Source organism: Ammospiza nelsoni, chromosome 31 (assembly GCF_027579445.1).
Source record: "Ammospiza nelsoni isolate bAmmNel1 chromosome 31, bAmmNel1.pri, whole genome shotgun sequence".
Taxonomy (NCBI): Eukaryota; Metazoa; Chordata; class Aves; order Passeriformes; family Passerellidae; genus Ammospiza; species Ammospiza nelsoni.
Genome location: NC_080663.1, coordinates 1,379,239 through 1,390,332, shown reverse-complemented (window position 1 = coordinate 1,390,332; position 11,094 = coordinate 1,379,239). Strand labels below are relative to the sequence as shown.

At 50.7% G+C, this 11,094-nt stretch overlaps 1 pseudogene; it reads right to left on the bottom strand.

Moving 5' to 3' along the window:
- LOC132085559 (zinc finger protein 850-like) overlaps nt 1–11,094 on the bottom strand; it is a 280,143-nt pseudogene that overhangs the window by 127,313 nt on the left and 141,736 nt on the right.

Sequence of the window (11,094 nt, the reverse complement as noted above, 5' to 3'; positions counted from 1 at the left end):
CTGACTTCCTCCTCACCTGCCTCATTGTCCTGGGGCATCTTCCTCTTCCTCGCAGCCTCCCAGAGGTTGGCAAAGGGCAATCCTGGTTTGGGGAAAAAAAGGGATGAGAATGTTGTGTTTGAAGTTCCCTCTGCCCAAGTCCATCTCTACAAGTCACTGGCCATCTGGGCTCCAGAAAAACCTCCCAAACACCCAGATTCAGCCCTGAAAAAGCCTCCCAGGAGTTCCCCATCCCTGGTCCCTCACCTCTGCTTTTCAGGGGTTCCTCCCTGTCCCAGCTGCTGGGGGTCACGCTTGCATTCGGGGTCCTCCTTGTGCCTTGTGTCCACCCTGCCCAGGCTTCTGGCAGTCCCAGCAATGCCAAAAGCTCCCCCCGCTTCGCTCTCCCCATTTCGGGATGCTGGGGCTGTTTGGGCTCCCGGGCTCCCTTCTCCCCTCATTCTCTGCTCTGGGCTGCAGCGGCTCCAAAGAGTCCCCCCTGCCCCTCTCCAGGCTCTTGAGGCTCCCGCCAATGGCGGCGCTCCCCCCTCTCTGGGCTCCCCACTTTGGGCTCCTGGGGGACACAGGGCTCTGCTCCTCCAGGCTGCCTCTGCCGGCAGCCACCACCGCCACCCCCCGATGTCCCCCAAAGGGGCCTTTTCCGCTCAGCCTTCGACTTCTTCATTCTCCAAACATCCCCCAAAACCCCAACCCAGGGACCCCCCGGGACATCCGGGCCGAGCTCCCCCTCCCCGCTCACCGGCGCGATGGGGGGCGATGATCCCACAGGTGGGGGCTGCGAATTCAGGCAGGGATTGACAGCGTGGTTCCCTCAGCTCAGCCTCCATCTGCCTTTGTCCCTCCTCTTCCTCTTCCTCCCACTCCTCCCCTTCCATCCCCTGCACTCCTCCTCCCCCTCTGTCTTATTCCCACCTCCTTCTCCTCTTCCATCGTTGCTCTCTCTCTGCCTTCATCCCTCCTCTTCCATCCCTCCCCGTGCTCCTCCTCCCTAACCCCACCTCCTCCTCCCCCTTCATCCCTGCCCTTCCCTGCCTCCTCCTCCTCCCCCAGCAGCAGCCACACCCTCACTGCCCCGTTCCCGCAGCCCTCGCAGCCCGCGGCAGGAGCGGGGATGGAGCCGGGACAGGTCGGGATGGGCAGCGCGGGGCTCTCGGCTGCTCCCAGCCGCTGCGGGCGGGGGGAACCCAGCCCGGGCAAAAAGAGATGCAAACTGGGCAAACTGGGGGCTGCACATCCAAACTGGGCCCTGCACATCCAAACTGGGCCTTGCTGGGTACCCTGCCTGGGCACTGCCAGCCCTTGGGGCTCCTCTCGGCACATCCACCGGGTAGGAACGCACACAGGGCTGGGGGATCCCAGCAGTGGCAGCACTGCCAGGGACTGGGCTGGACTGGGATCGTACTGGGAGTGACTGGGACTGTACTGGGTTTGTACAGATATACTGGGATTGTACTGGGAGTGACTGGGACTGTACTGGGTTTGTACTGATATCATACTGGGATCATACTGGGACTGTACTGGGTTTGTACTGACATCATACTGGGATCATATTGCCATGCCAGGGCAGACTGTGATCGCACTGATGGACACTGGGATCATTCTGGGATCATACTGGGAGTGATTGGGACTTTACTGGCTTTCTACTGACATCCTATTGGCATCATACTGGGATTGTACTGAGTTTGTACTGACTCCATACTGCCATCATACTGGGATCATGCTGAGATCACACTGGGAGTGAGTAGGAGCCTGGGGGGGGGGGGGGCAATTGAGACCATGTTAGGGGTAAATGGGATATACTGGGATGAACTGGGAAGGTGCTGAGGATGGCTAGGATCATACTGGCAGTGAGGGCCACTACACTGAGGCTGACTTGGAGTGCTTGGGAGAAAATGGGATCTTACTGGAAGGAACTGGAAAGATGGTACAGGGAACTGGGGTACCCTGGGATATACTGGGACTGACTAGAAGGAAAATGAGGGTGAAAGAGAGCAGCTGGAACCATGTGGAGCACAACTGGTTTATTCTGGCAGAGACTGGGAGCACACTGGGGCCAAATTTGGATCATACTGGGACTGACTGGACTAATACTGAGAGGAACTGAGTGTCACAGTGAGCACACCTTGCACATCATCCCCCATACTGGGCCTGACTGGGAGCAACTGGGAGCAAATGGCATCATACTGGGACTCACTGAGTTGATTGAGGAAGCAACTGGAACCATGCTGGCGGCAGCTGGGACAATACGGGGAGAGACTGGAAGTAAGTGGGATTATACTTTTGAAAAATGCATATTTTGTGATTGGGTTTTCACAATTATTAACATGAATATTATATGTCTTGTGTTAGAAAGTAACGCTGTATTAATTCTCTTAAGTAGTGGGTTAAATATAGTTTTAGGTTATTAAAAAAATGTTAAAATAGAAACTATGCTTGGTATGAGACTTTTTTAAAGAAAGGACTTGCAGCGAGACAGCAGCCACAGGACACCTAAATCTTTCAGGGAAAAAGAATTTATTGGTCTCTTGTCAGAAGAAATTAACTTCTTCCTGCCTCAAAGCTGCTGTTAGGTTTCAGAGGAAGAAGTTGACAACGACCAGACAGAATCCTGTGTTTGAATGGAATTTATGCATCATGTATGAAGTGTATGAATATGCAACAGGCTATTGTTTTTAATGGTTAATCCTGTGTTAACGGGTGTCCTTTTTCAGGCTCGTACAGCCCAGAAAAAGGTACCCAGACGTCCGTAACTCTTGGTATTTGTTGTCTCATATTGTCCTAATTCGATTTCTCCAAATTGTTATTACTCTAATATTATTACTATTTTTTATAACCATTTTATTACCATTAAACTTTGAAAATTTTAAAAGCAAGTGATTGGCATTTTTCACAATTTTGGTAGCAGAGGATGGTGTTACTAACACCTCACTGCCGGTGCTTTAGGAGAGTCAGTGGGGAAGGCGCACTCGGCCCCATTGGCAGCCTCGCTCTGTCTCCCCTGGGGTGACCAACAGATGCAGGTTATGGTGGACAAAAGGAGACAATAAAACAAAGAGAAGGGGAAAAGGCTCCCTAGAACCGCGGTAATTGGCCCCCTAAGAGTAGTAATATGCAGGAAGAACCTGGGAAGGAAAAGGGATTGGCAAGTATTTCTCAGGGGGGCAGGTACAGAGGGATGAATGTGTGTGAATGAGAGGAGGGCTGGTAGTCCCAGACCTGCCAAGTGAGTGCTGGAGTCTCCCATGCGGCGTTTCCGACTTTCCGCAGTAAGCGGCCAGGAAAGAGACGAAGTGAATGTTAATAGGAGTGAGAGAATCCCCCGGGGTAACTGGGACTGGGTCCCAGAGAGGGGCTGGACCCCTCGGAGGAAGGGAGCAAAGGAGTTTCCGAGCCCAATCCACTGGGAAACGGGACAAAAGGGGCTCCTAAAAACCTGCTGGATTGAGGGATAAGAGTGCCCAAGAGCATCCAGAATTAAAACTTGCTGGGTTGAGGGACTAACATTCCAAGAGCATTCAGGGTTGAGCAAAATTCTGCCAGAATGAAGATATCCTCAAGAGCATCTGGGATTAGAGCACACAGCTGGGCTGAGGGATAAAAAAATGCCAAAGTGTTGGGGAAGATGAAATGGGAAAGCCTTATAAATATGATTGTCAGGCAAAAGAGTTTTACAATATAGAAACTATAAGCGAGACTGAAATGAAAGCAAGCTTTGAGATATCTTAGTTTCTGAACAACTGGAAAACAATGGTATGGCTGGCTGAAGGTAATCCCCTTTTGATGAAACAATTCCCTCTGCTTGCAGACAGATCCAAGGGTCAGAGCAGACCCTACTAGCTCAGCAGAAGGGGTCCAAAAAGGAGTTTTAAGGGTTTAAAATGTAACACAGTATGGTAATGTAATGATTCTTATAGGCTGTGTGTAAATGCTATAGGATTTGTATCTTGTACTAGATTGGTTAGTGAGAAATAGAATATTCAACACAGAAGAAGATTTATTGTATTATAACAGGAACCTTACTGTCTTACGCTTTTGCTCTCGTACCCTCTCATCCTCTCATCCTCTCTACCCCTCTCTTCTCTCGGGCCTGCTCCGAGCTGTGCCTGGCAGCTCCAAGCAGGGCCCTGCACCCAGGCCCTTTGCCATAAACCGCAATTCCACGACCTGGCTGCAGAGATCTCTCGTCTCTGTCCGTCCCGACCATCCTACCCCCCGACACTCCGACACCCAAGAGCATCTGGGGTTGGACAACACAGCTGGGTTGAGGGATATCCAAGACCACCAGGACTGGCCAGAAACACCTAAAATTGTAATAGGTGATGTTAAAGTAAAAGTTACCTTATTGTTGTCTTGTTGCGTGTGAGAGTGAGTCACACACAAAATCAGCCTCAGCTTCCCGGGTGGGTGGGAAGGGGGGCTGTGGAAAGAGGAGTGTGTGACCCACAAATAAGCCATTGTTCTCCTGGGTGTGTGGGGGCTGTGACATAAGGTACAGGTGACCTGCAAAGAGGCCATTGTCCCCAGGGCGTGTGAGGGGCCCGTGGCTAAAGAGTGTGAGTGACACATAAATCAGCCTCACAGGTGAACGGCACCGGAGGCAGCAGAGTCAGGGCCCTCCCAGGAGGCCCGGAGATACTGAGACCCAGAGGCCACCCCAAGGTGAGGGGGGCCACAGTGACCCGCGATTCTCTGTCAACAGGGATCCACTCTGTGTCCTGAAAGTGGGAAAGAATGTGTGGAAGTGAGTGAGAAATAAAAGTGAGTGAATGTAAACGAATGAAAGTATAGGTAATGTAGATTCTGTATTTTAAGCTTCAGTCTATTTCCTTCAAGGGAGATGTATAGTATTAAAAGTAGTGTTAGAAAAAGATTTTTTATTTTCATGAGTGTAGTTGAAAGAAAAGTGGTATTTAGGTTGTTAGTGAATGTGAAAAACAGAAACAGAAGATGAATAGATAGGATCTTGAAAAATGAGACAGAAAACCAGTAAGTTGGACACAGGGGAAAAAAAATGAAAAAAAATAGTCCTTTAGTCCTTTGGGAGTTATGTTAGCTAACAGAGATACAACTCCTTGCAAAAAAAGAAAATACAGGGTATGTAGTAGTTGATGGGAAAAACATGCAGACTGTGGAAAAAGGGAAATTACTGTTAAACTTGTAAGCTCAAACTTGTGAATTATATACTTTAAGAAGAGCATTAGAATATTTAACACAAAATAAAGGAACTATATATACTGATTTAAGGTATGGCTTTAGAGTAGCACATTTCTTTAAAAAATTTGGAAAAGGAAAAAGATTACTTAATTCAAGAAGAAAAGGACTAGTACATGAGGAACTTATTTTAGAGGTTTTAGAGGCATTACAATCACCTAAAAGAGATAGTTATAGTACATATTAAGAAACCCCCAAAGGGAAAGACCCCAGAAATAAGAGGAAATAATTTGGTGGATCACGAAACTAAGGCTGCAGCAGAAAATGGAGCTGAAAGAGTGATGTTAATATTAACTCCAAACCAGGAAAAACTGGAAATTTAGGGAAACTGAAAGTTTAGGGAAGCCGAGAAAAAAGAATTAAACAAGATTGGAAGTGAACAAGATAAATCAGGGAAATGGAAACTTCTTGATGGAAAACAATTACTTAATAAAATGTGCTTACTAGGAAAACATTAGAAGACATGCATCAGAAAACCAACTGGGGTACTCAAGCTCTGTGTGATCATTTTTTAAAGGAACTATGGGTGCACTGGGATTTTTGGAGTGGCCAAGCAAGTAACTGAAAGATGCTTAATTTGTCAAAGGATAAATAAAAAGGTGAAGAGAAAAACAACATTAGGAGGTTGCGAGTTAGCTAGTAGAGCACTTCAAAGTATCAAAGCAGAAGTTTAGATTTGCTAGGCTCTGGGTTTATTTGTAAAAAAACCCATTTAATCTAGAAGAAACAGAATATGACATATGTTACACAGGAGATTTTAGAAGAATAAAAATCTTTGAAGTATCAGAAAACCCCAAGAAAAAACAAGAAAAGAAATGAAATAGGAGAAATGAAAGGGAGGGGAACAAGAGGAAAAATCAGAGAGTGGGATCCTCTGCAGGTCTTGCCCCCTCCGTTCACAGCCGACGTGCCTGTCCCGGGTCCCGGCTCGCTGCCTGCCTCAGCTCCGCCTGCCCCGGTTTCCATCCCAGGTGTGGCCTCACTGCCCAGGGCAGCTCCACCTGCCCCGGCGCTGTCGCTCAATTTGTGTGCCCTGCTCCCACTGCCTGGCCCGCGGCCGCTCTGCCGGCCATGCTGGGGAAGATGGGGGTTGCTCTGTCCTGCCGCCTGCTCCGAGGTCACCGCGCCCACCCCACCCAGGGGGGGTCCCAGCCATCCCATCCCCGGCTGCCCTGCCCGTGCCACCTGCGCTGGGCACCGCCGCTGCTGCCGCGCTCTCCCACCTGCCTTTGCTCTGCCGGCAGCTGCCGGATCAGCCGCCATCAGCCATGTGGGGGCCGCCCACGCTCCGCCTCGGCCTCCACGGAAAGATCCCCCTCTGCCGATTCCAGGAGCAGACCCTGCCCACACTCCCACCGAGCCTCGGCGGGATATCCTCCCCTGACCCCGTCCTGCTCTGAGTTACGGCCCCTTGGTAACCACAGCTCCAGCCTTTTAGGGAAACTCTCTCCACAAGAAGCACCTCATCGAAACACTAGGAGCTCAGTTAAAAGGCAGCCCTCTCACAATTCTTTCTCAAAAAACGGGAGAAAGGCTATAGAAGGTTAAAAAGTGAAAGAGTTAGATGAAGGGATTGCTCTATTTCCGTTCTGAGAGGTTCCCATGGGAGGGATGCGCTGCCCCGCCCCGCGGGAGCCACCAGCGCCCCTGCCGGCCGTGCGCGAAACTGCACACAAGGGCAAAGCGCCGCAGCCCAAAGGCCGGGACTGGGTCCGGGCTCTGTTTGCTGTCAGTGCCGCAGCTGTTGGTGTTTGCTTTATTATACACACTAGTAAAGAACTGGTATTCCTATTCCCATATCTTTGCCCGAGAGCCCCTTCATTTCACTAGTCTAAAAATTAAGAGGGAGGGGATTTGCATTCTCCATTCCAAGAGAGGCTTTTTCTGCCTTCCTGAGCAGACACCTCTCTTGTAAAGCAAGACAAGCACCCACAGGCACTGAGGGGGCTGCAGGAGGGGCACAAGAAGGCCCTGCAGCACTTGGGCACAAAGGCACAGCAGGTGAATGCAAGAAGGGAGCAGCAAAAGGCCAAGCTGAAAGCAAAGGCCAGGGCACAGTTCCTACAGCCCCTGAGGGATCAACCCCAGGGCCCAAGGGGGCCCCAGCACCCAGGGCACGGCTCGGCCACAAGCACCTGGCAGAGGCATTGCCCTCCTCGGCAGGGGAGAGCCCACCCAAACAGCCCCTGGCAAGGAACCAGGGCTCCAGCTGCAGGGCACAAGGACACTGCAAGCACAGACAGCAGCACCCTCAGGACCAGCAAGTCCACCCCTTGATGGACATGGATTGGCAGGGCTGTCACAGCTCCCATCACACCAGGGACCCTCCACACTGGAGCCCTTGAGAACATTCAGGGTGGGTCTGCATTGAGAGGAGGCATTTCCTGATGGACACAGGGGCCTCTCAATGCACTCTGAAACTTAGACCTAAGGGGGGGGGGAAATGCCAAAAACGTCTCTGATTATTCAGGGGATAAGTGGGAAAGATTTGTGGTTTTATTCAACCACTGATAGCAGAAGTGGGAGATGGGTCTGAAATGTATGAAGTTTTATCTGCTCCTAATTGTTATCATGATTTACTGGGAAGGCATTTGATCACTAAATTCGTAACGCAAATTAATATTATAAAAAGTGATACAGAGGCCAGTTCTGTACCTCTGTGCCAAATGTCACGCAAGGCCTATGCTGAAGTGAACCCAGAAGTGTGGGCAGGCCCAGGGAAATAGGGAAAATTAGACATGGAGCCTATACAAATTACTTTAAAGCAACCACGACAAGCAATACCCTGTTCCAAGAGAGGGAAGGAAGGGGTCACAGCCTGGGATTGAGTCCCTGTTAAAGGCAGGGCTTTTGGAGCCAGGGATGCCTCCCTACAACACTCCTATCCTGCCAGTCAACAAACTGGATGGATGGACACAAAGAGGAAACACAGAACTTTCAAGTGTTAAAATGAAGATTAACTGAGGCGACTGGCCTGGGCCTTCCAGACAGGGAAAAAGAATTTGAATTATAGGTGGATGATAAACAGGGTCTTTCCAGAGGAATTCTTGTACTAAAATGTTTAACCTTATATAGGACCTCCTAGAGATCAAGTCTGGCATCAAGTTAAAGCTTTGACAACCAAAAGAGCCTCTAAATGGATGAGCAGACCTCGATTATTACAGTATGAAACTTGTTCAATGACACAGGAGGATTTAGAACTGAGGACAGGGCAAGGGTTCAACCCAGCCTCCTGTCTGAACAGCCTGGAGAGGGGCTGGCAAGGAACCCAGGACTGCACTCAAGGGACAGAGCTCCAGACCCAGGCTGGGACAGATTGATGGGACATTCCCTGGCCAGAGGGAGAAAATGTGGTTGTGGATGGCTCTGCAAGGGCAGCAGAAGGGAAAAGAGCTACAAGACAGGCTGTTATTAAGGAAGGGGAATCAGACACAGAGCAGGTCACCGCCCCATGCTCAGCTCAACCCACGGAGCTGCGGGTGCCTGTGAGAGCCTGGCATTGAAATGCCCTGAGCAGGAAGGGTTCAATATCTTCTGCTGACACCATGGCACCTAACAGGGGGGCAAAAGCAATTCTCACTGCTTCAGCAACCACTGCAGCAGATATCAAGGCACATTCTCCCACAGGAAGCTGGGCTGGCACACAGCCTGCCCTGGCACTTTGCTGTTGCCAACACCCAGCCAGGACATCGGCTCCTGCCCAAGGAGTGCAAAGCAGCACCACCGGTGGCCAAGGGGCCCATGCCAAGTGTCCCTGAGGCCAGAAACAGCCGCCAGCACAGCTCAACACGGGGGGACCCCTCAGCCTGGCCTCAAGGGCTCTGAAGCCCCAGAGATTTGCACTTCCCGCCTGCAGCAGGAGGATGGGAGGCCGCCCCTGAGCCTGCCCTGAAGGCAACGCAGCAGCAGCCAGGGCTCCACAGCGGGCCAAGCCCCCTCGCCTGCCCACAGATCCTCGCCTGGAATCCTCTGCAATCCTGGCCACCCTCCTCTGCCACTGCTGCAGCTTCAGCGCTGGCTGGGCCTGCACTGCCACAGCTGCTGGGGAACACCACGGCACAATTCCACTCTGGGGGCTCACTGACACCCACACTCTGGGCTGCCTGCCACTGCACTGCTGCAAAATGTACCGATTTTGTTCCTTTTAAATCTTATTTCTCTGCTCAGGCTTGGTTTGTCTTTGCCTTGGGGAAATGAATTTTAAAGGTTTTTTTTAAGGGCTTTTACACCACTCAATAGAGATGAGTTTAACATCTGAACAGACTGGGAACAGCCCAAAAGACACCCACAGAGATAACCACCAGCAACAAAACATCAACATTGCCCAGCAGCAGGAAGAGAAGCTTTGTTCCAAGCAGCCTTCACAGAAGATATAGAAATGCAAATGAACACTGCTGGGCAAAGTGTGGACAATGCACCTGGGTCTCTTGCCTGGGGCAGGAATTGGGCTGATTCCCTCTGCCCCTCACCCCAAGCTCTGCCTGCTGGCACTGATGGAATTTGCACAGCTCAAGGCAGAGCCCAGGGGGAGGATATCTGACCCTGCAACAGAAACGGGTGAAGCTGCAAAGGGAAACAGCAAATGCAGAATGTTGGGAAAACTTCACTATAAACAAATGGGGGGAATCATCCCTCTGCCCACTCCAACATGTGCTGTCACTGTCTGTGTTATATAGGGTATATTAGAGCACTGGGGATTTTTTGCTACCAAAAATTCAAGAAAATCAGTTGGGAATCCAAGGATTTGATGATTTAGTTAGACAAATGCAGTCAATTGATGCAGCCCTGGCTGGAGAGAGCGGCTAAAAGTGGGAAAAAGCTGAAAGGCTACCAGAACAAATCCTACAACACCATGGACCAGCCCCTGGGAACTCGAACCAATTCATATCAGGAGCCACAGAACCCATTTCTCATTTCAATGGCATCATTAGATTACAAGTTGTCCGCGCAATAACCAACCAGACAGCTCCAGCTCCTGACCTTCCTGCCGACCAATCCACTGAAATGAGCAACACAACACCTAACCATGGGATAGGATCAGATCATCTGTTAGCAGAAAAAGGAGGAGTTTGTGGAAAATTAAATTACTGAAACTGCTGTTGGCAAAGAGACGACAAAGGAAAAGTGGTGAAAAAAAAAAAAAACACCACCAGAAACCAAAAAGCAGCTCATGTATTGCTCCAAACGTGGAAAGGATGGGAATGGGACACGGTTTTGTGGCTCCCTGGCAGACCATGGGTTAAACGAATGCTGTTTCTCCTCTGATGTGCTACAGCAACTCTCATCTTTTTACCATGCTCCACACCTTGAGAGTGCAGCTAATTCAGCAGCTGAGCGAGGGGCCAGGCACTCGTAGATAAGGAAGTAACGGGCAAAACCACCAGCTTCAATAAATGTTACTAATGAACAAGGACTGCTGCGCACAGAATGACCCGCTAAATTCCTGAACTTCGACAAGAATAAAAACTTAACAGAGCCGTGAATATCGGCTCTTATACAAAAGTGGGGGTGCACATTAACAAGGACATGCAGTTGGCAGATGGGGAGATCTGAACCTTCCAAGCACCTCAGCCAGTGGGCAAAGGGAGAGGGAGATGAGGCCGGGAAAATGAGGAGAAAAAGAAGGCTGCGAACTACAACAATGGCAGAGAGCGCACGGCAAATGCCCCTCGGCCTCTCCCTCTGTTCAACAATAAAGTCACTTTTACAGGACTCCTCTGGGCGCAGAAACCTCCGGCCACGGCAATTTCCCCGCACAGCCCCGGGCACGGGGCAGGCCCCTCTGTCCCAGCCACAGCAACCGGGCCGAGCCAGCGCTGCTCCGCCAGCGGCTCCTGCCGAGGCAGCGGCCGCAAGGAGACCGCGGGCAGCCGCTCCCGCAGC